This window comes from Lissotriton vulgaris, unplaced genomic scaffold, assembly GCF_964263255.1.
Source record: "Lissotriton vulgaris unplaced genomic scaffold, aLisVul1.2 SCAFFOLD_764, whole genome shotgun sequence".
NCBI lineage: Eukaryota > Metazoa > Chordata > Amphibia > Caudata > Salamandridae > Lissotriton > Lissotriton vulgaris.
In genome coordinates, this window is record NW_028241255.1 from 601,890 (window position 1) to 626,959 (window position 25,070).

Below are 25,070 nucleotides of genomic sequence, written 5' to 3' on the forward strand. Positions count from 1 at the left end.
GGAAGTTCAGCAGTGCACTCAAGCCTGTTAACATCTGTGGTTAATTCTGTACTATGCGGCTCCCCAAGTGGTACAGACCGGTGCAAGAGTGGTACAGACCGGTGCACGAGCAGACACCGTTCTGTGAGCGCGCGTGCGAGCCGCATGTCCTCCCGCGGCGCGCTCCAGGCCGACTTGTTTTTGTAAGCATTGGCTGAGCGCGCACACAACTCCCGCTTCTCCTGACCTCGCGTGCAGCCAATGCTTGTTTCAAATGTTGACATGTATGCGTAATCTCTATATTATACTCTGTGTAGGCCTGGATCAGTGACCGGCCTCAGTGTCGTGTTAGCCTGCCGCCTGCAGTGTTGGATTGTGTTTGCGCTCTTCGTTTTCATTGTCTCTCTTCATGGCTCCATGACAATCACCTGGAAATTCATGGCGACCGGAAGGTAAACAAGCTACTTGTGCCAGTGTGTGTGTGTGCGGCCCATATAAAAGGCGATCGTATAATCATCCGATCCCTAAACCCGTCTATCGAGGAACGCTGCACTTCCAAAACTGAGACTCCTTAAAAGGGGACCCCCCCTTTCCCAGACCCTCGGTCCGAACCATGACTAACTCTTGCGCTGCGGGACTTATGTCCATTCTGCAACGGCTGCCCCAGGGACCCGTCCTATCATCCTAATCGTACCCTCCGCGACCTCGGCCAAACAAAGTCCTGCCCGTTGCAGCCCACTCCGTGTCTAGCATCTGCCCTCTGTAGCTCAGGGGTCACTGCCCCCTGCCTTCTCCAGCGCCTTATTTTATACGCCACGGCGCCCGCGATTCTTCATTATCCCCCCTGAGGTCACCTGCCGGTTAGAATCACCCTTGTAACCAAGAGCTAGCGGCAAGACAACATGTAGAATCAGTTTGTTGTAGAGCCGATTACTGAGCCTCACGTTTAACCTATCAACCTCTGTTATAAGAATGAATGTATGTGGCACAAAACTGGTCACTCAATGGCTGACCAGGCAGAGAAGCCACTGTACTATTCTTGGAACTCTCACCGTTGAAATGCTGAGTCCTGGAATGTCACTGCAGCCCAGGAGGCACTCAAGGGGATTAGATCTGTGAACCTGGGAATAGTCTCTCTGAAGGGGGTCTTGGGGGGCAGCCGAGCGTAGAGAGGTCTGCCCCCCGGGATGTTTGGGGATTGGGAGCGACACAGGACTCTGCTCCCCCTTCCTTTTGGGCTTTTTGGGCTGGTTGGGCTTTTTGGGCTGGTTGGGCTTTTTGGGCTGGCTGGGCTATTTTCTAGCCCAAGGGATATTTATTCCTCCATTTTGTGTTCCGGTCACAATTTTGAGCTTTCCCGGTAGCTGGTCCCCATATTTCTAGAATATTTTCTTTGGTGACCTGTTGGCTGGGAGCATTTAGTCAGGGAAATTTTTGTGCTGAAGTTTAGTTATTTTTGGCTTGTTATGGCTTCGGTTTTTGGACGGAGCAGGTCACAGGACTTTATTAATTGGAGACATAACAGCGGCGTTGGCTGCTTGCACGTCGTAAACGCCTAACCATGAACCCGGTTTTGGAGCAGGACCGCCTGCGGTCTAGAAAAGCGGCCCTGGTTTGGCATGTCATGTTCGGTGGCGAAGGCAGTGGGGGCGAGGTAAGCGGGGGGTGGGGTGGTGTCAATGGGTGGCAGTATTTGTAGGGAAGGGAGAATGGGCACAGTTTGGGGGTGGGGAGTTTCAGCCACGGGAGTGTCTCCTTAGCAGGTCCTGAATGGGGGCGAGGGTGAGGTGAGGTCTTTTGGATTTTCAGAGGGGGAATTGGTTCCGGTGGCAGGGGTGTACGCTTGGGAGAGCATAGTTCCTTTTTTCTTGGGTGAAAGGGTTTAGGGGCTACGGGTTTGGGGGGCTACAGGTACCTTAGTACCCCTCCACCAGAGCGAGCCCCCCTTAAGGAGCGCAGTTCAGCATTTCAGTCATTGTGCTGAGGAAGTGAGGTTGGGGTCTTTTGGGGTTGGTTATGGTGAGTGGGGAGTTCGTCACGCAGGGCCTCACCCGCGTCTGGTTTTTTTCAGGATGTTTTGTGTGGAGTGGGGATGTGGCGGAGGGGGACCCCTCTCCCTCCGCCGCCCTCCTGGATAAGTACGGTGACTTAAGGCTCAGGGGGGCAGGGTGCTGATCGGTTTTTTCGAGGGTGGTCCTTGGGCCAGGGGAGATTGCAGGCTTGTTAGTTTTTGGGCGCTCCCAGCACTCCATTCCTAATTTGTTTTTCATAAGTTGAGGAGCGTCGGCAGACTCGGTAGGGTGAAGTGCGGCCCCAATGCACTGAGAAGGCAGGGTGGAGCCTTGCGCGGCACATTCCATTCTGGCGGGGGAGCCCGGTGCGGCCAGCACACTAAGGTCAGGCGCGGCCTCGCTGGCCCCAACGAAAAACAGGACTCCGTCAGCAGGGCGAAGTGCGGCCCCAATGCAATGAGGAGAAAGGGGGGGGTGGAGCCTTGCGCGGCACATTCCGTACTGGCGGTGGCGTGGTCAGCAAACTAAGGTCCGGCACGACCTCGCTGATCCCAACGTAAAACAGACTCTGCAGTCACTGCAGGGGGGAGTACCGGCGTGTACAGCGGCTCCCTCGCCAGGAGTATTTTGACAGGCCGCTAGGGCTGGTGTAGGAAATGTTGGGTCGGCTGAGGCCCGCAGTGTGGGTTTTATGATGGATTCTATACAGATTGAGGAATAGTTTGTACTGTATTATGATGACTTCCCTGAGGGAGTGGAGGGACAATGTGGAAGGGGTGCCTTCTCACATGTCTTTTAGAATTTTTCAGGCACCGGAGGCGGTGCAGCCCATGTGGGCAGTGGCGTTGGGGCCCGGATGAGAGTGCGGCTCTTGGTGAGGGTTCCTCTGACGGTGGACCCGGTTGAGCAAATGGCATGGAACCAATGGTGTCAGTGGAGACAAAGGGTGAAGTATTTTTGGGAGGAGCTGGGTGGTAAGCTCCGTAGGTGAATCGGTCAAAGAGCGGAGTGAGAAGGTGGTTCATGGGCTAAACCAAATATGGTGTCGGAGGCAAAGGGTGACGATGTTTGGGAGGAGACGGGTGGTAAGTTCCACATGGGTAAATATATTAGAGACCGAGCGGAGTGAGAAGGTTCTTCCATGGGCCAATCCAAAAATGGTGTCGGTGGAGACACAGGGTGACGATGTATGGGAGGAGCCGGGTGGTAAGCTCCACATGGGTAATTACATTAGAGTCCGAGGTGTGGGGACTGGTGAAGTGGTGGCATCAGGCACTAAGTGGAGAGTGGCTTGAATACTGGACGGAGGGGCTAGGTAAAGAGCCTTGCAGAGTAAAGAGCTAGTTTAATAAAACCTCCTGTACATGGGTGTAGCAAAAGGCCCCCAGGTGCGCATTTGATGTTGGCCACGTAAGAGCACGTTTGAAGAGGGGGGGAGAACGTTGAAAGGTTGAAGCTACTTCACAAGGAGATACGGTCCAAGGAGGGTCTAAGGAAGAGAGGTATGAGCTGGCCGAGCGGCTTACGGTGCCGTTGACAAATGTAAACTGGAAGGCCTATACTTACCGTAAGTGGTTACCTGTGGGTGCCAGACTTTCAGGGGAGGATAGGACAATAGCTACAGTCGGGATCAGGAGCGTGAGTGGAGTTTTTATGAAGGCTTGGGCACAAGGGAGTATGGTAAGTTCATACCAGAGTTCTCTCAGTGCGGAAGGAAACACCGCTCGGTTAGGTGTTGGGGAGGCAGGGCGCAAGGAAACCAGCAGGGGACCCGGACAGGTGCTTGCACATCTGGGCCTCCACAACAATCCCCGGGTGGTAGGGGCGGTAAGGAATTTCAGGGTCACGGGCCCAAAAGCTTCTACACCAGTCGGACTACAGCTTTGGCGTCAGGGTCTGGGGAAGATGAGGGTTTGCAAGCAGAGCCGGTCCTGTTGGAGAGTTTTGAAGAGGGGTTTTCGTTGGGTTTAAAAGGGGCCTCAGCGGAGGCGGTGTCCAAACACTTTCGAAGTCAGCATTTTAACATATGGCAGGGGTGCAACACAAGTTGGACAAAGAAATCCGTGAAGGAGGGTTGGCAGGTCCTTTTGATGGCTGCACAGTGGATGATTTGATTGGTTTCTTCGATTGGGAGGGGTGTTCTCAAAGAAGAATGGGGTCAGTATGGACTAAGATGACACCTATCGTGGCTTGAGGAGTTTTCAGTATATATTTGCATGGATGAGGAGGCAGCCCCAGTGTCATATTTCCCAGTTTAAGTTGCTATGTCATTGGTTGTGACTGCAGGCGCACTTATAGATATGGCGACAGGGTCATAAAATCTTCATTTCACATCCTTCCCGTACATCCGGTTGATTGGGGTCTTCTTGGATTCCAGTTTGAGGGATGGTGGTATGTGGATAGGGCATTTCCGATGGGTTGTTCAATGTCTTCTGCTTTGTTTAAGTGTTTCAGCACCTTTTATCAGGGGTATTTTACACAGCACACTGGTCCGAGGCTGGTAACACACTATTTAGATGTCGTCTTTCGTAGGTTCCCCGGGCTCCACGGAGGGCCAGGTAGGACCAGACACTTTCCACGAGCTCTTGGGGGAGCTGGGGTTGGCCCTTGGCACCAGAGGAACAATGGGGCCATGCCAACCATGTCATTCTTGGGCATGGAAATTTACTTAGTAGGAATGCAGGCACGGGGGTCGATTGTTAAGAACCCGAAAATGTTGGTGGTGTTGGAAGGAAAGTGGGCAAGCATAAATTAACACCGAAGAACATCCAGTTTTTGTGGGGCTATATCCATGCTGCCTGTAGGGTAGTCGGGGCTGGTAGGATTTTTGTGCAGGAGATTGGGTATGGCGTTGTCAGGTCATTAGCTGCCTCTACACTATATCCGCTTGTTGGCTGGTGTAGGTGGACCTGCGCATGAGGTAAATTTTACATTCCTTTGACAGATTACTATGGTTTCAAAACTATGACTTTCAGTGGGATTTTCAAATATTTTCAGGACCGGCAGGTGGTGATGGGTGTGGTATATTCTGACAAGGCAGTTGGTTTTAGGGGTCGTGTCTGAGCGGGGGTATTTTGGTGGGAGGGGCTTTGACGTTTTTGAGCCTTTTTTCCTGTGCAGGTGGCTGTCGCCGAGGGGTGTGGAAGCGGCACATTAGAATCTTTGGTTCAGGATTTACATCTTGGCAGCAGTGGAAATTCTCTATAAGCAGGCGTCTAGGGTAGTGCAGTTTGTGATTTGGTTGCAGGTTTGTTCTTGGCTGCTTTAGGCTTTATTTGGTGTTCTGGGCATTTTTTTATCCCTGGTGTGAACTGGGAATTTTGCCGCTGCTTGGTTTCATTCGCAGTGGAGGGGTTTTTCTGTATCTGGCCATTTAGGTGGTTAGGATTCCGACCGCAATACCGGAACAGCTTTGGTATGTAGATAACGCAGGGTCTTTCAGCTGGTGGTAGGTTTTTTGTCAGCGCCTACTTGCGCAGTTCTTTCTCGGGCCTGAGACAATTTATGGCAGGTGTTTGTCAGCGGGAGGAGTCATGGGGGTGATCAGGGGATATTTTTCAGTTTTAGGGCGTTGCCTGTATTTTGCAGGGAGGGTGTTTGATGTACGCTTGTTTTATGAACAGGCTTGTTTTCTTCTGGGGCCTTTTGGGCATCCGAGCTCTTAGGTTATATTTTTCACCTAGGTGTCTCCTGGCAGTGGGTTTTTCTTAGACTTGTTCATGTCTGGAGAGGGTTAGGTGGGGCTTCAGTTCGCAGGTATGTAGTTTTTTGTTGGCTTGGGCTCTGGGACGTGTGGCTCTTCCCTGTGTGTAAGTTTTCTCTGGGCAGGGGTTTGTTCTGGCTCATTGGGGTGGCAAAGGGGTGAATTGGTCCTAGGTTAACCACGTTGCTGTGGGGTTTCCTGGCTCTCAGGGTACAGGGTATTGGAAGGCTGCCCATGGGTTCGGGGCATAGCAGGCATTAGATGTTAGGGAGTCGGGCATGTACTGTTAGCAATGTGTTCTGGGGGGGCGGGGGGCAGCGGGGGGCAGTGTTTCTAGATACTTAATTTCCTCTACATATTTTTTGGCACATGGCTTTGTGAGGAGAGGGGGGCCTGGGGGCGAGGTAGCTTCTACCCTCTTAAGATAAATTGTTAGGATTTTACGTTCAGGTGAGTCATTCCATCGGTTGAGCGGCGGCCAGGTGGGTTGTGGACTGGCCATTTGGGACATCGATTGGGTCTGTACACTTGGCAATTGGAAGACTTGGAAAGGGTTTGTGCTGCCAGGACTTCTTTTTTTCGACGCTCATGTGGCTTGCATTATTCCTAAATCGTAGGATGGTTTTTAAGGCTTTTACTGGTTCCCTTTTCTCGTCGGATCGGAGTGTTTGGTGCAGGTTTCTTTTGCAGTTTCGATTGGTGCCCCGTTTTTGGGGGGGCAGAAAAAAAGGGGAGTTTACCCCCCTTTTTCTGGATGGCGGTTGGCACTCATGTGTAAATGTTTTTGCCAAGTTTATTTGTTATTGACTGAGGCAATCCAGGCTGAAAGGGTACAGGCAGACAAGTTCACGAGGTAGGATCTTTAAGGTGCTTTAGGAAATTAGGTTAGTGGCACCTTAATAGTCGTTAAGGTTGAAGGGTCAAAGGTAAAATGGTAAAGTTCAGTTCAAAGGGAAAGGTTAAAAGGTCACACCAAAGGTTCAAAGGTCAAAACTGAAAAGGTCACAGTAGATGGTACTGAATGGCAGGTTTTAAATGTTGTGTGGGAGAACCTTGGGGGTGGGGGTAGCGTAACATAGGTAACAGCTTGTATAGTGAGGTTGTAGTTTTGTTAGGCATTAGGCCAAGGGCCTTGTAATTGTGATGTGCACCTGTTTCAATAAAAGCGGCCTTTTTCACACTATTTCGGTGTCCGTGTGTCGATCCCCATATTCCCCAAGTAAAGTAAGTGGGCATGCACTAAATGTCCTTGCCAGTGTTAGCGAGATGGGTCTTCTGTTAGTACACGTCGCATGCTCCATTCCTCAAGTATAATGGAAAAGGGGGTGGTGGGTGAAACGGAAGGTGGGTTATAAACAAGGGAAAGTGGGAGGAGAACCAGGGCTTTAGAAACCACAGAAGGTGGAGGTGAGTTAAAGGGGAGAGGATTTAGCCTTCTGGCTAGAGCGGTGGACCTCTAAACTCTGCAACGTGGGTGGGTTTACAAAATGGGGACTTGCGGGTGGGGGGGGGGGGGAAGTCGCAGTACCAACTGCATAATTAATATTCATTAGGCAGATCTCTATTTACGATACCCCCCCCCCCCCCTATGATTGGCTCCAATTACCGGAATGGTAGCCTGCAAGAGACCACAGGACACCTTCCTTGTGATTGTGTTGCAACACTATCTTTTTATTTTTAGATCTCCGTCTAGATCAGAAAACTTAATGGGGAGCAGGCAGTGGTCCCAGATTCAGAAAGCAATCTGTAAGGAAAATCCATTTCAAATTGCGATTTGTTATGGTTTGCCAGCCCAGTTTTGTGATTTTGGAAACATTTTAAAATCCCAAAATAGAATTCACACATAAAGGATTTTGCAGTTGCATGATTTTTCCAAATCGGGTTTCCAACTACATTGTAGCACGTCTGACCTGAAATGCCGTCTCCTGTTCTAAACTGAAAACCACCAGCAGTTCAAAATTGCCTGGCTTCTGCTTATAAATTGATATCTTTCGTCCCTTGTTCCTCCTGCAAAGATGCTTGGCTGAAGCCTTATCAATCATGGAAGGATATCACGTAGTCCTGTGAGATTCCTACAGCCCACCTTGCCTGGAGAAGACTCCTCTCTTGGGGTATGGAACTAGAGAGATACTTCCCTTCATCTCTGGTGCTGCCCATGACCATATCTATCTCATTTCTGGTGCCAGAGGCACACAAAGTCCTTTCTTTCAAACACTGCTATTAGTGCCACTTCAATTTGTTGGCCAGGTTCCTAGATACCAAAACAGTTGAATCACATTTCCAGTTCTTTCAGTTCAGAATCTGTAACTTGTTCAGTGTTTTGATGAGTGGGGGACAACCTTCTCACCGAAAGCTTTAATAGCTGAACTGCAATGGAACATTTCTAAGATCCAGGGCCATGAAGTCCAGTCAGCAACCCCAACAAGAATAATTTGGTTATCCTATCGAGTGCAATGGAATTTAATTTATAAACCTCCGTACCGACCCAAGCTCCTGGCCTGTAACACCCGATTACCTTAAGCCTTTGAGGAAAAGGCATTGCAATGACCATTTACATTTTTTACTGTCCTTGACATGGAGCTAGCGAAGTGCTGGCGGTGCCCCAGGGACATGGTCTGTTCATCTCAGCCCTACAGTGAATTTTTTTTTAATGTCTTGCAGTTCAGATTTTTTTTTTTTTAAGAAAATGGAACAAACAAAACAATAGCATCAGAGGAGTAACATATAACCTCATTGCAAGGTTTGAATTGTCATTCATACAGAATCATAAATTACAATATGCAACATTTTTGGGGATCATTATTTGTCTTGACGGGGGTGTACACATCGCCACAGTGACTATTCCAGGCCCCCCAGATCTTCCCCACTTCGGACAACCCCCTAGTCACATACACAGCCCTCTCCCTAAACATACATCAGTCTAGATCCTGGGCCCTCTTGGTATGTTGGGGTGACCGGCTGGCTCCCCCCAATTGAGCAATGTTACGCTTTGCCACCATACACTCCGTCACCCACTGTTTCTGATATCCATTCAAATCCGTGGGTTCCCATACATTCAATATACATCTCCGGGCTTCCGGTCGTATTTCCGCCCCCAACACTTCTGTAATCACAATGTATTTTCATCCAATTTTGTATCTCATCAGTGTCATAGGATATGCATGAAAGTGCCCAGTTCTCCACAACCTCTCCTACAGTCTCCACTTGTCGCTCTCCCCATGTGCATCAGTCTAGTCACTGTGATATATGATCTATGTAAGATCTTAAGTTGTACCAACCTAAGCCTCAGAAGAAATGCCACCACTATGGGGTAGGAGATGGCCTCCACCCAATCTTCATCCAACTCCAATCGGTCCGCTCCCCACTCTGTTCTAATGCTCCCAAGTGGGTCCTCCATATTATATTACAAGCTTCCTATAGATTAGGGAAATGTTTTTTTTCTGAGAGGTGACAGTCAGGCACTCTGTCTTCAAGGGGGGGAAGCCTCTGGAAGCTCCGTGCCTCTAGGTATGCGGGCGGTAAGGGCATGCCTGATCTGCCGATACCAAGTGTTCATTTTCATGTAGGCTGTTTTTGTAGAGATTCGAAAGTCCGTACACAGCCCTTCCCCCATACATCTTTAATCTGACAAATTCCGGTAAGGTCCCACTTATCGAACCCCTTAGACTTCCACAAGCTCCATAGCCTCTCCGAGCTAAACAGGGGGGTGGCCATTGTCAGTTCCCCTCCCATCCCAAACCTCTGGTAGCCGCGTGCCAGACATGCGCCGTCTGGCCCGCCAATGTGAATTTTCCCGGTTTGGCATAAAGCTTTAACAATATCCCCACCTGGTGCCTGTCCACGGTCCATAGCATAGCCTGGGTCCCCTGGGGGGCCATAAATCATGATTCACCGCTGCAAGGTGAGAGTCCCAGTAGTATTTCTTCAAGTCTGGGAGACCGATGCCCCATCATATCACGGGAGAGTCAGCTTGACAAATGCTATGCGGGCTCTGCCGTCCCAAAGAAGTTGCAGTTGGAGTGTCTCAATCTCCCTGAAGTTAGCAACAGGCACTGGATCCATAGTGTTTTGAAGTATGTATAGGAACGCAAGGCCATCATCTTGAACAACACCGCCCTGCCAAGTAATGTCATGTAGATAGGGGTGTGTTACCGCTACAACGCATCTTTTACAACGCGTTCCGTTAACTCGCTATTTTTACATCGCAAATACCATTACAATGCATGCCATTACAACGCATGGCATTACATAGCAGATGCTATTACAACGCATGGCATTACATCGTAAGTATTGGTAAGTATTTAATTTTTTTTTTTTTTTATTTAATATTTTATAATTGATTTAATTATTATTAATTATTTAAAAATATTTATTTCGTTTTTAAATATTATAAATTAAATATATTTAAGTATTTTTTAAAATAAGTATGAGTATAGGAGTATATGTTTTGGGGTACTGATGTATGTTTTGGGGTGTTTGGGTATTTTTAGGTTTTAGGGCAGTGTTTGGGTTTTGGGGTACAGGGGTGTTTTTAGGTTTTAGGGCAGTGTTTGGGTTTTGGGGTACAGGGGTGTTAGGTTTTAGGGCAGGGTTTGGGTTTTGGGGTACAGGGGTGTTTTTAGGTTTTAGGGCAGGGTTTGAGTTTTGGGGTACAGGGGTGTTTTTAGGTTTTAGGGCAGTGTTTGGGTTTTGGGGTACAGGGGTGTTTTTAGGTTTTAGGGCAGTGTTTGGGTTTTGGGGTACAGGGGTGTTAGGTTTTAGGGCAGGGTTTGGGTTTTGGGGTACAGGGGTGTTAGGTTTTAGGGCAGGGTTTGGGTTTTGGGGTACAGGGGTGTTTTTAGGTTTTAGGGCAGGGTTTGGGTTTTGGGGTACAGGGGTGTTTTTAGGTTTTAGGGCAGGGTTTGGGTTTTGGGGTACAGGGGTGTTTTTAGGTTTTAGGGCAGGGTTTGGGTTTTGGGGTACAGGGGTGTTTTTAGGTTTTAGGGCAGGGTTTGGGTTTAGGGGTACAGGGGTGTTTTTAGGTTTTAGGGCAGGGTTTGGGTTTTGGGGTACAGGGGTGTTTTTAGGTTTTAGGGCAGGGTTTGGGTTTTGGGGTACAGGGGTGTTTTTAGGTTTTAGGGCAGGGTTTGGGTTTTGGGGTACAGGGGTGTTTTTAGGTTTTAGGGCTGGGTTTGGGTTTTGGGGTACAGGGGTGTTAGGTTTTAGGGCAGGGTTTGGGTTTTGGGGTACAGGGGTGTTTTTAGGTTTTAGGGTTGGGTTTGTTTTTTGGGGTACAGGGGTATTACGACTTTATATAAATTAAATTAATTAAATTAATTTTATTTAATTTAATTAAAATAATAACTATATTTACAATTAATTTAATTGTATTAATAAACGATTATAATTAAATTATATTATTTAAAAATGTTTAATTAAATTCTTTTAATTTTATTAAATATAATTATATTATGTATTTATAACTTAATTAAATTATAATTATATTTATTGTTATTAATTACATTATATTATTTTCTATTTATAAATTTTTTATATATCATTAATTATAATATTTTAATTATATTAAATTAATATCATTTTTAATATTAATTAAATTACTATAATTAAATTAATTACTGTTTTAAAAATGTTATATTATTTTTATTATTTTAAATTAATTTAATTAACTTTATTACATTTTTTTAAAAAAAGATATACTTACGATGTAATGCCATGCGTTGTAAAAGTATCTGCTATGTAATGCCATGCGTTGTAATGGCATGCATTGTAATGGTATTTGCGATGTAAAAAACGCGTTGTAATACATCGCGTTGTACTGACACCAATCCGTAGATAGGCTTTGCCTTTACACTGTGTTAAGTTAGCATGAGCTTTTTAGAAGTTTAAACACCATTTTACCTCTCTGCTCCTTTTGAACACAGCACATATTTTTATTAATGCTTTGAGCCTAGTGGAATATTTTGCTTCACACGAGTGTTTTCGTATAGTATCAGCTTTGCTTGGTAAGCTATGCTGACTCGTTTACGTTTGGGGACTTTTTTTTGCATGGTCACCTTACCTACTTGCAATGATTGGTCTATCACCAAACTAATATGCCCTTGTGATAGTACCTCACTTCAATCAAACATTCATATAATGTTATTCTGCAAGTTTTATACGAGCCCCAGGAAACAATTTTTGATACCTTTCCTTAAACGTTGGGGGATTCGTAAATGCAGATGAGCATACATGAAAATGCTACAGCTAGAAGATAACCATGTAGTTTACGCTGTCTCATGCTTTTTAAAATCTGTCATAAACTTGAGAAAATCCATGTATTAAGCTACTATTCTACCCTGGACTGATGACGCTCTTTAATGAAATGCCGGTTTTTAGCTATTTTTAATGAATTTTTATGTAAAAGGTCTTAACGATCAAACAAGCTATTCTTGTACTGTACTGATTAACTTTATGATACTTTTAAGTGTTTTTTATGTATATATGCTTTTATGATTTTAATTTAAAATCTAATAAAGCTTGTTTTGAATTTGAATATGTCTGAACAGTGAGTGCTGAGGCCTTCAAGGTTATTTTAACACAGCGGTTGTTCGGTCTGATCTTAGACATAACACGTAGGCAGCTGTGGCCAACTCTGGCTTTTGGCGCGTTTAATAATGCACTGCGCAGAGCATGCACACGCACTTGATGAACATTCGCATGCAGAGAACTGGTGTAGAAGATGTGATCCCTTTCTACTAAGACCAGAGGTATGGGGCCGCCCTTCTAAAACCCAAAGAGACCTTCTGTAATATAATATACTAGCAAGGGAGGGTAAGACAGAGGTTCTATTTAGACCTTTTCCCTTTAGCATTTTAACATGCTTTCACCCTTTGTATTTTATGAACTAGTAACTATGCTGATAACCTTGGTGCTTATAATATGTTTGCTTGTATTAGCCAAGATACTGCGCTTGAGAACACTGAATTAGAAATAAATATTTCAAACTTGCACGTGTCCTCATTTACTCCTCGTTCTGGACTGGTATGATAGTATAACGAAAGAGTGTTCATGTGTTCCAGGTGACCTGAGGTGTTCCAAGTTCATGTTCTGGGTTGTCTAATCATTGGTGTGTAAGAACCATTGAGATGCTGATTGCTAATTTGGTAGGGGATTTTGGATACGAAGGTGAGTTTTGGCACACCCTACTACACTGAGGTTCCAAGTCTCTATGCACAGTTCTGTGTAGGAGCAGAATCCCTTCGACAGTTATGACGGGGGGAGAGCCCTCCAACGTTCCACATTTTCTGAGCCGACCCAAAGGGGGTTCCAAGTTATTAGCTTATATCGCCTCTGGGTCTAGTGTTATATACATGCCAAGATACTTAAATCCCACCAGTTCGATCTTTATAGGGCATGACTGCTGGACCACGGGCGGCACACCCGATATAACAAACATTACCGACTTCATCCAGTTTATTGCAAACCTGGAGTACCTACTAAATATAGTCAGGACATCCAAGAAATTACTCGGGGATGCCCTGGGGTTAGTGAGATGTAACAGGATATCGTCCCTGTAGAGCGAGATTTTATCTTCCCACTCCGGTGTCCACCGCAAGCCACGTATCGACCAGTCCCATCGGATCCATGCCGCCAGTGGCTCAAACGCCAGTGCGGAAGTAAGAGGGGACAATGGACATCACGGTCTTGTGCCCCTCCCAAGGGCAAAATCGTCGGATTTACAATTATTTACAATCCCTCTGGCCAAAGGAGCGACGTACAACCATCTAACCCATCCGATAAATTCCGAGCCAAAGCCCATCTTAGTCAAAACTGCAAACAGATAAGCCCATTCAACCCGATCAAATGCCATAGTGGCATCCAAGGACACCAAGACCGCCAGTTCCAGTATTTTCCGGGAGCCACCCAAAATCCTGTGGAGTCTCCGCAGGTTCAGGGCTGTGTTACGACACGGCATGAAGCCAGATTGATCGGGGTGTATCAGGGTTGTAATGAGCTTGACCAACCTAGTGGCGAGTAACTTCGCCAATATCTTGGGCTCAGCATTGAGGAGTGAGATGGGTCGATATGAGGAAGGGGACGTCCTTGTTTTGCCCGTCTTATGAATAACTACAATATACGCCACCCGCTGGTCGTATGGGAGTTGTCCCGACTCTCTACTTTCTAGAAACATGGCACGGATATGCGGAGCAATTTTATGGGCATTCAATTTATATAGCTCTATAGGCACTCCATTAGGACCTGTTTCCTTCCCAGACTTTATGCTTCTAATAAATTGCGCAATTTAATCATCCGTGATGGATGAGTCTAAATATTTTCTATTGTCTTCGGAGAGGCTCGGCATAGCTATATCTCTGATCATTTTGCCATTCTGTCTCTGTAAAAACCATTCGCCGAGGTATATACTTCTTTATAATACTCTGAGAAGGCGTCTTCTACTGCCTGCGGATCCGTGATGCTATCCGATCCCGACCCTTCTAGCTCAGGCACCAAATGAGGCCTGCTCTCCACGTTCTAACCAAGCAATTAACTTACCAGCCTTATCCCCATGCTCGTATACTTGACTTTGTATGTCATTGTTATGAGACTGCCTTTTCTCTGGAGAGGCCCTTGTATTCATCTGGTTTCAATTTCAACAGATGCAGGTCTCCCTGAGCAGCAGTCTCAGCCACCCATTTCTCAAACTCCACAACTTCCGCCTCTACCTGGTTACCTCTGCCTGGTGTCTTCTTTTTGCCTGCAATAAAGGAGGACCTCACTCCGCAGTACTACTTTATGTGCCTCCCATAGAGACTGTGCTGAGTAGACTGTGCCCACATTTTCCTGAAAATAGTGTTCAGAAATTTGGCATATCTCCCCTACTTTGTGGCTGGGTCCTTCAAGTGCCATGCATTAATCGGAGCCACTCTGCCAACCACTGATAGCCCGATCTCGACCTGTAACCACATCGGGGAATGATCTGAAATACCCCTCCCCAGGTATCTTGCTTCTCTAATTGTGTCTGCCATAGCCGCCGGCACCAGTTTGTAGTCTAATCTAGACATGCTATTATGTGCGGCGGATATATGAGTGAAGTGTCTCTGGGTCGGGTTATGCGCACTCCAGCGATCTACTAACCCCAGCGATTCAAGAAAGTCAGGGAGCCACTTCTGTGATTGCGTATGAATATGCGCCGGGAACCTATCCACTCCCTCACTCCCTCACCAAGCACAGCGTTGAAATCTCCCCCTAGCACCAGGAGACCCAGGGCAGGGTTGGAAAGACCACACTCCAATCTTTAAAAGTATCGGATTGAAGGCCCGGTGGTAAATATATGGATAGGAAGGTAACCGTCCCACCTGCCCTGAGACACCCACAGATCTGCCCCGACCATGTAGCCTTTAGATCGAACTGAGAAGGAATTTTATTGAGGATGCCAACCCCCCTAGACCCGGATGTAAAACTAGCATGTGTTACTAGTTTATATCCCCCACTATGGAGGGCCATGCACCAATTCCCAACAAAAACTATCTCCTGTAATAGTGCAACTTCCGGGGAGTGTCTTTTAATTAGCGATTCACCATCCCTCTCTTGATCTTGTCACCCAGACCGTTGACATTCCAGCTCAACACTCTTATCCCCGATCCCTGATTAGTACGAGACATTTACCCCACACCGCTAGCATTGAATAGCAAAACTCTCACCTGATGCGAAAGAAATTTGTACACATAGTGAAACACCAAGCACCCCACAACTCTAAACCCTCCTCCCCACCCTGCACCCATGCATATAGTGAACGCTCATCCCCAACTAGCAGTGTGCCTGTCGCCCCAATCTACTCTACAATTAACTAAAAGTAGGAAACAGAGGAGGGCCCTCGGACAGACCCCCCCCCCATCGCTACCCTTGTGTTGATCAACCCACCAAGATATCTTTCAGAACTCGGCAAGTCGGGGGATCAGTTACATATCCGCCCCAACCCTCAACGACTTACTACAATTTAAGCCCATTCAGTCCCCATTGTGTACTAAATCATTGTCCATCCGCCTTTTCTCGGTCTTGACTCTGGCATGTGGGTACTGTCTAACCAATCCGCTACCACCTCAGGATTGTCAAAAAACTGGCTTTCCCGTTTAGTTCCACCTGGAGGCGGTCTGGAAACATGATGTCATATTTTATACCCTTGTCTCTCCATTTCCTTTTCACCGACAAGAAGCCTTGACGTTGCTTTTGTACCGTTTGGGTAAAATCCGGGAAGGAGTCATTTTCAAATCTCAGTGGAACCCCAGCTCGGGCCACCTGGAGGATCGCATCTTTGTCCCGAAAGTTCAGAACCCTTGTAATCCTAGGACAGGGGGCGCCCCCGGTCTAGGCCTACCTCCCGGGACTCTGTGGGAACGTTCAACCATTAAGTAATTACTAAGACCTTAAGGTTTGAGGGGTTTGGCCTTTTGACTACTCTGGCACCCCAGTATACGAACGTTGTTGCGCCGTGCCCTTCTTTCATTATCATCCAGTTTGCGATCGGTAAGAACTCTTGAGGCCTTAAGATCACGCACCTCTTGCTTTAACAGGTTCACATCGTCTATTAGGCTGGCTGTCTTGAGTTCCAGTGTTTTGACCTTCTCACTTGCTTTTGTGAGATCCACTCTCATCAGCCCCACCTCAATTGTGACTGTATCAAGTTTGTCTAGGGCCTCCATCTTCTGGCCCCAAGGATGTCTGAACTCCTGTGATGACCGCCATGAGATCTGTCAGCGTTGGTTCATCCCTGGCAGAAGTGGCATCACCCCCCCACAGGGCCCCCTTAGAGGACCGGTACTGGGATTTATCCAGGTCGGTTTTTGTCACCATCTCAACGGGCTGTCTCTAACACCTTCAATGCTATGGCTTTTCCCGTCCTGTGCTGGAAAAGCTTGAAAGGCATTATTTCATCACCTTGTCATAAGCACAGCTCCAGTGTGCTTCATGACTAGCTGAGCTCGTCATGAGCATGGAAGGGGCTAATCTCGCCCCACTCTCCTCTACCAGGCTTCACCCTGTCGCCCAGACAGTCGCTCCTCGCACACTGCTCAACTCCTGGGGGGGGTATTTCACGACCTAGGGGTTCCTCGCTGCTGTTAAAATCTCCCCTCCGGTCAAGATATCTTGCTGACTACAACACAGTGGATTTAACCCCCTGGCAGGGTCCTCCGCTTCACGAAGCAGATGTTATGACCAGCACTTCCTCCGAGATCTCCCCATAGTTTCAGCCATCGTCCCCAAAACTCTCCTGGGCGGCTCCTTACCACTCTGGGAGATATGCTCAGCAACACCTCACAGCTCTTCCTGGCTGCATCTACCGTCTCAGGCATCTCCCCTGCAGGGTGGACTTTGGGGGCACCCCCTGCGACCAATTTCAGCCCTTGGCCACCGACAAGATTTTAAAGGGGTCTTCCCCCACCCCCGTCAGCCACACCAATATTCCCTTCTAAATGGGCTTCCAAACCACCTCTGGTACCTGTGTAACTCCACTGGGTAACTCCACCACCACCGCAGGCAGGCTGAGCAGGTCGTCCTGTGCCAATGCCCCTCCTTTACAGTCCAGCCTCTGCATTCATGCTGTGGGGCCCGCCAAATGCCCCGGGCCAATAGCAGCTTTCCTCCAGATCGGGCCAGCCCCACCAGGCCCGCCGATGTTGATGCACTACCAGGCGGACGCGCTGCCACCTGAGGTCCCGGTTTCTCGAACTGACCAGGCCCTAATCTTCCCGACGGCGTATCTTCGCCGCGGGATCTCGGGGCAGCCCAAAACACTGCACGCGTCTTCAGTTCCCCTGTATGGGTGTGGGGTTGGGGCTCAGGATTAATGGCAGGATGTTGTGGCAGGAAAGGGAGGTCGGCGGAGCAGAGTCCCTAAGCGGCCATCTTGGTCGCCGGCTTGATTCCTGCCCACCGCAGTTTGCAGATTTAAACATTTTTTTTTTTAATATCATGTCCAGGCTTCTGTTTTTTCGTACTGAAGATTGATGTTTAGAGGAGTTCAAGGCATTGAGGCAATGAATACAGTAGATAATTGTTTTATACTGCAAGAGGTGACAACAGATTTTTCTTTGTGATGGTCCTAGCAATGTAGTGATTGGTTCGTCTGTAGAATGAATCCAAGCGTAACTTGATGGGATGGAGTTGTAGGCTTGGTAAAGGTGAGATTACGCCCAGCCGCTCAAGTCTTGGTTAATTGATCGAATGTTCTGAATAGAATAGCTCCCCTTTTGGCTGCTATTCTGCAGGCAGCTGGCTTGTATCCATTGATCAGTTTAGGCCAATATTTAGTCTGTGAAAATGTTTTGTTGCTGAACAGTTTTGAGCACTAATTATTGATCACCTGCATACAATGGATATTTCAGATGGAACAATAGTTTTTTTTCCAGGCAATGCTTTTGTTAAGCACATGAACCCAACACAGGGCTTTGCATGTTCATTCAGTGTCTGACAAATAAGTGAGTTGCGATCCGCAACTTGGGTGACATTACACCACTCAAGAAGGATTAAGATCTGTACAAAGTCTACATCTACTGATCATGGTCTGTCTAATGATATTTATGGTATTGACCACTACAAACTCATAAGACCTGTAAAGTCACTTGACCTTTTTCTGCAGCTTCAAAGACAATATGCCTCCTCTGTTTAGAAGTGGAGGGGGTTTATGTTCTCAATTTGGGTTATAACACTGCCACCCTATATCTTTTGTAATTAAGATCCGCTAATCAGGTCATCAAGAAGTATTGTTGGCTTGGACAGGTGGCCATTTCTTAGCTCTCCTTTAGCACCAGCTTACCTAACTTATTTGGGGTTTCTGATCTGCTGCTCTCCCTAATATCCTGCTTCTGGGGAATGGCTCAATCTCCCAAGCATGCATATACCTTTCAATTTGAAGTTCATTCTGGATGGATGGCTTCACTCGAAGCCATCCAGTTTTTGGCAAGAGGTTTTGAGTAATTCATTTATAGGTATTATCCACTTCTGTAGGAGATTAACCAGGAGCCCTCGCCTATCGCAATTGAAAGATGCAGACCTCGATTCTTTGGGCAGATCTTCCAAAATGTTACCCTTTTCTTTCCCACTGGCACCACGTCACCTTTGATACCTCTTAAGCTAGTGGGCTTTGGATGCCAGTTCGATACTGCTATAGGTCTGTGGCCTGTTATTGCAAGATTCCACAGAACTATTTTCCCATGAAACCTCACCCTCTCGCATGAATCTCCCACCTCTCTTACACATTCGTTGTATGTTTTGGCCTGTGGCTGTTTGCTGGACCACAATTGCATCCTAAATGTAAGTAAGCCTTAAAGTACAAGTCTACAGTTCAATTTGAGTTACCTACTTTATTTTAATTGATTTTAGACTACAGTATTGTGTGTCTGATTAACCTTAAGTGACTTATTGAGATTTGTCTTCAAGACTGTTATCAGACCTAGTTAGATTAGCTAATAAGTGTGCTTAAATCCATCTTGGCTGCTCAATACTACATTTATTCTATATTTTGAACAAGAGCTTCAGATATGGTTTCTCTTTTCTGGAAATTGACTCTAAATTTAAGTGGAAAGGAAATTCTCATTCTCGGAAGGAAGCATTTCTAAACTATTAGTTTTTTTTAATCTCTTGTGTTTGCTATTTTACAAGCATTAGTTTTGATTTGAAAAGATATTTTGAATTCCAGTACAATTAATAAGTGGCAACACCAGTAGAATGGTGCAATTTTGTAGTTTATTACTACCAATAACACTTAGGGTAATGCAGGTCAGATTTGGAAAACTCCTGTGTCCATTATCACTTTTTTTCCAGAAGGCGCATTAACTGTAATATACACAAGAAATGAATCAGTGAGTTTCTTAGGTGAGTTGGTTTCTGCAGAAGTTGCTGAAATTCTTTTGATGTAAATTTGGCTAAATTCGGTTAGAGGGTCGAAGGGGTTCCTGGAGCTTCTTAACCAAAAAAGTATTCTAAGCCATTTTGGATAAGAGTGTCATCTCAGTTTATCTGGCTTGCACTGCCTGACCTAATTGAAATAGTTTTGCAAGTCAGTCAAAAAGTACAGATTTCAATCCAACACCTTATAAACATTTTACCCAGAATGTGCTATTTTGTGTGTGTTCTGACTTGTACAGTAAAGGTGTTAAATTCCTTGGTCAATCTCCTTTATTCTTTATCTGTCTTTTTTACTTGAACCAGTGGTTGTATTTTTTGTTTAATTTTTTTACTGCATTATTTTGTAGTACTGCTTTACAAAACTCCTCTGGCGATTACCAGTAGCTGATTGTTCACACATTCCAGCCATCACATTTAAAAAAAAAAGTATTTTTATTGGGTTTTTCACAAACACATACAATTGACATTTAAGCATTACGCGTAGTCCATACAGGGTGACGACCCGTTAGGCTTAGGAGCTGGTAGCATGAGATGCAAAGGCGTGGTCATCCTGTTAACACCACCATTGTCATACATAAAACATATACCCAGTGGCGTTTTGTGCTAGGGGTGTCCGCAGCGTCGGTTGGGATGCAGAAGTCCAAGGACTTAATCAGGCACCTGTCTCATAGACTACTCTGGTGGAAGTAAGAAAGGGGGAGAAAAGATTCTAAGGGGGGGGGGGTGTCCTGCTCTGAGTAGGGGAAGGAGTTGGGTCCTGCCCCTGGTATTGTGTGCCTTCACGGTGGTTCATACGGGTCTAAACCTGTCCAGGGAAGCCCACAGTCCCCTATTAGGGTTTCTCCATGGTGTGTTGTGTAGGGCTGCTCCTCTGAAGAATGCTACCCAATTGAGCCATCCCTTGAATGTGGCTTTGGATGTGTCCTTCTAATTGGTAAGGACTATTTTACCTACTGCAGTTAGTAAGAGGTCAAGGAAGCTTCTGTCATGTTGCGAGTCTAGGTCAGATGTTATGAATGCGGTGGTGAGTGAGGAGAACTCTGCTTTAAGGGTGCACGATAGGGCTTTGTTTATGAAGGAGAACATTTTGCTCCCAAATGTTTTGACTTTTGTGCAGTGGAAGATGAGGTGTGCCAGGTCCCCCTGTTCTATGTCGCAGTTCCAGCATCGGTTGTGTTCCCTCAAACCCATGGCCGCTAGGCGAGCCAGGGTCCAGTAGACTTTGTGTAGCAGCCAGAATTTTGTCTGGGCAAGCACAGGAGAGACCATGTTTTACTAGGGAGCCGAACAGAGGCGTCTGGGCCGAGTCTAGTTCTGCCTCCCAGTGGTTGGTTGTTTTGTTAAGCGTGGATGTGTTGGGGGGGAGAGCAGTTTGTAGATGTGGTAGACCTGATGGCCAATTTTGTTAAAGTTCTCCATATACTGGAAAATTGAGGGAAAGTGTTTGGCTATGCTAGATTTGGTTAGGGCAGTTTTCATTTTAAGAAAGTTGTAGAGTTCTATGTCTAGTAGTTGATGACGTTTTTGTAGCATGTTGAAGGTTAGGGGTGCTCCCTCTTCTTCCAGATGGGCTGGGAATGAGATCCCTAGGCTTTTCCATGCTTCTATTGTAAGGCGTTTCCTTCTATTTCATTTTTGAGTTTCCCCACAGCGATTCCCATTTTGAGTCTTTAATGCTGTATTTTAGTTTTTGATCTACCTTAATCGGGGCAAGTCTGGTGTTTTTGAATATGGGGCTCATGTTTTGTGATGGTTTGTGGTTTGTAGCGTTAGTGGGTCGAGGTTGAGTATGGCCCTCTCCACCGTGAGCCAGACCGGCGTGTATCTCTGGTTGGGACGGATCCAATAGATCCCCTGTCTCGCCATGAATGCAGTCTGAAAAGTTCTGAAGTCTGCCAGGTTCAGGCCCCCTAGTTTCTTCTCTAATCGTAGTTTCTTCAGGCTTATTCTCGTTTTTGTCTTGCCAAAGGAATTTGTTTAGCAATTTGTCAGTCTTGCGGTGGAAGTCATCCAAGTGTAATTGGGATCATTCCGGCCAGGTAGTTGATCACCGGAGTGATAATCACATTAATTGTGTCTGCTCTGCCCCACCAGGATAGAACTTTTGGAGACCAGGACTCCAAGAGTTTTTTATTTTTTCAAGGGTTAGCTTCTCGTTGTGTTAAAGTGTGGATTTAAGGTTTTCGCCGAAATGGATCCCTAGGTCTTTAAACCCTGGTTGTCATACAAGACCTGAGTTGTCGAGTAACCCTATGGTGGTATGGATATTGAGAGGCATGCATTCCGTTTTGTCTGAGTTTATATCCTGAGTGGACTGAGTACTAACCGATGGTTTCCATGAGGGCAGGGATGGAGGATTTGGGGTCTTCTGAGACTGAGGATGTCATCTGCATAGGCTGCTGGTTTGGCTGTGGCCCTGTTTATATTGACCCCTGCCACACCTCTGGTTAGGATATCCCTTATCAGGGGTTTGAGCGCCAGCAAGAAAAGCGTGGGGGACATGGGGCAGACCTGTCTTGTCCCTCGCTGTAGCGTGAGTTGTTCTGAGGCCCCCCCGTTGATGGCTACCTGGGGTTTGCGTATAGTGCCATCACTGTCTGCGTGTATTTTTCTCCCAAGTTGTATGACCTCATGCATTGTTCTAGGAAGTGCCAGGACACTGTCGAAGTCTTTCTCTACGTCGAGGGTGATTGCCACCGCCTGTTTACTAGATATGGCTGACTGTTCGAGAACTTGGCACAGGAGTCGTGTTGTCATGTGACATGCATGTCTTCAGGAAGCCTACTTGTGAGTTGCCCATCAGCTGTGGGAGGATTAGGTTTAGTCTTGTGGCTAGGATTTTGGCATTGATTTTGTTGAGCGATATGGGTCTGTAGTTCTGGGGGTGTTGCTTTCCTTAGGGATAATTATGTTTGCTTCCGCCATAGTATTCGTCACCCTTCCCCGCGCAGTGGTTGAAGACCTTTTTCATGGTTGGGAGTAGTTGTGGCCTGAAGCTTTTGTAGAAGGACGCTGTGTAGCCGTCCGGGCCTGGGTCCTTTTTGTCTTTAAGCGAGTTAAGCACTTCCAAAATTACGTTGGAAATTATCTCCCTACCTAGTGTGATTTAACCTTCCTAAGATAACAAACGAGGAAGCAGTCTGTTGAGGTAATCATTAACTCCGTCATGGTCTAGTGAGTCGTCTTTTATAGAGTTCCTGGTAAAATTCACAGAACGTACGTAAGATGTCTTTGTGCTGAGTGTGCGTGTTGAGTGAGTCAGTGATGGATGGTAAGGTATGTTGCCTCTGTTTGTGTTTCAGATATGTCGCTAAGGATTTCCCTTCTTTATTGGCCTTGTATAGATTGATCTGTTTGTTAATCCACAGTCCTGCCCTTTCACTCAGAATCCTGTTGTATTCGTATTTTTTTTCGTCAACTTTTAGTGAGGTTGTGTTCCTTGTACCTTTGATATGGGTTTCCTCTAGACTTTTGATCATCTGTTTCTAACGTGTCTAGATATAATCTAGCTACCCTGTTCCGTTTAGCCATGATGATTAGTGTCCCTCTGACTGTCGCTTTTAGAGCGTCCCACACTATGTTGGGTTCCATATCGTTGTGTTTAATGTACTCGTTAATGGCCTGCTTTATTTTAGCCTTGTTTTCTTGGTTTGTCAGGACAGAGTTATTAAACCTCTACTTGTGTGATGTGTTCGTTGTGTCGGCCCGACAATTGCAAGCTGATGTATGAGCGATCTGAGATGGTCCTAGCCGCTATCTCCAAGTGGTCTATTAGGTGTGTGAGTGCCTGATATTAGGATGTAGTCTATTCTACTGTAGGAGTTGTGTGGGTTGGCGTACAAATTATAGTCTCTGGTGTCCAGGTGTTGTAGTCGCCATGGATACCTAAGATTTATTCTGTTGCATATGTTTTTTTTAAATGTTATGTGAGGCTCGGGGGAAGGGTGTGCGCTTGTGATATCTGTCCAGGGTGTAGTCACAAGCTGAAGTCGCCCACCAACACGGTCATGCCGTTTTGGGCCCCTGCTTCTAGTCTCTTGGAGACCTCTTCCCAGTATGCGGTGTCATCTGTGTTTGGGGTGTAGATGTTCGCAACTAGGATTGTTTCGCTCCCTCTTCAACTGTTACTAGTAGTCTACCTGCGTCATCGTGCAGTTGGTCTTCTATGGTGATTCTAGAGTTCTTGTTTATGAGTGTGATCACTCATTTTTTCCCTACCGCTGGTGAGCATGCAGTCTGTCCTATCCATCTTGCCTTAACTCTAGCCGTGTCTTCTAGGGATAATTTGGTTTCTTGTAGCAGTATGACGTCCCCTTTAATCTTGGCTGAGCAGTCTAGTACCTTCCTCTTGACTGGGTGGTTAAGGCCATTGACATTGAGGGAGACTATCTTCAGATTATTTGCCAGGGAGGAGCTGTTGTTGTGTGACATGTCTTAGATTGAATGCGTGCCGCGCATCCTCCCAGCACCCCATTGTGGGTAGCGTTCCCTGTTTTTGGTTTTGTTAGTCAACCTTGTGCACCTTGTGCACCGTCTGCATCCCTCCAGGGTCCCTCTCTTTGGTTAGGAGCTTCGCTACGATAAGATCCCATTCCCGTGCATCTGGTTTCCTTTTAAGCAAGTGTTGAGCAGGATGTAGAAAGGATTGTGTGTAGTAGGAGTTGACATAGTAGTCCAGAGACACCGGTAGTTCGGATAAGACCAACAGGACGAACTAGACCACCTGGACGAGGCAGGCCGACAAAACCAACAGTCATTAACTTTCCACTCACTCTCCCCCCTCATCCCCACCCCTCCCAGCTCCCACCCTCTCCTCCCCCCCACCCCCAAAAAACCCTGTTCCTAGCATGCTGAAAGTGCGACGGCAAGATTCTCGATCCGCCTCCCTGAGATGGACTCGTTTGGCTCCCCATCTGTCTCATGGGTGGTGCCCTTCGTTAGACTTTATTGGTCTTCCATATTGGTAGCACCTGGTTAGGGCTGGCAGATTGTGTTGGACTGTCCTTTTGGAGCAGGGTCATGGCTGATATGCTTATGGTTGGGTCCAAACTGGCGTGGCATGGTGTGCAAAATGATGGCCTGGGATGCAGCTTGAGTAATCACCAGTGGATTCCGCATTTTCTGACTGCTTTTCTGCTCTCGTCTGCCCAAGAAAGGTGAAATAAACATGTGCACTCCCGGGCATTCCCTGCTGGCCCCCTCACCAAAGAGCTTTTCAGTACCATTTTTTAGTAGAGGGGGTAGATAGATGACTTCCAATAGTTAAATTTTCTTAATACATATTGTTTTTCTAGCCAGATCTCCTTTCCTTCGCCTTGATTCAGAGTTCTCACTTTCAAATTTCATGTCTTTTAAGATTACCCCACTGCACCTCCCATAATTATGAAGTGGCCGTAAATATTATGTTAGTTGATCTAACGATCAACCGAGCCGGACAGGATTTGAATATGCGATATTCATATCCTGTCGGGTAACAATATTCTTTCTGCTTT

General features: G+C 46.5%; 1 protein-coding gene across 1 annotated transcript in view; it reads left to right on the top strand.

The window, feature by feature from the left end:
• The window catches only part of LOC147672004 (nmrA-like family domain-containing protein 1), a 65,289-nt gene that overhangs the window by 32,522 nt on the left and 7,697 nt on the right, over positions 1-25,070 (top strand). The window lies entirely within an intron of this gene.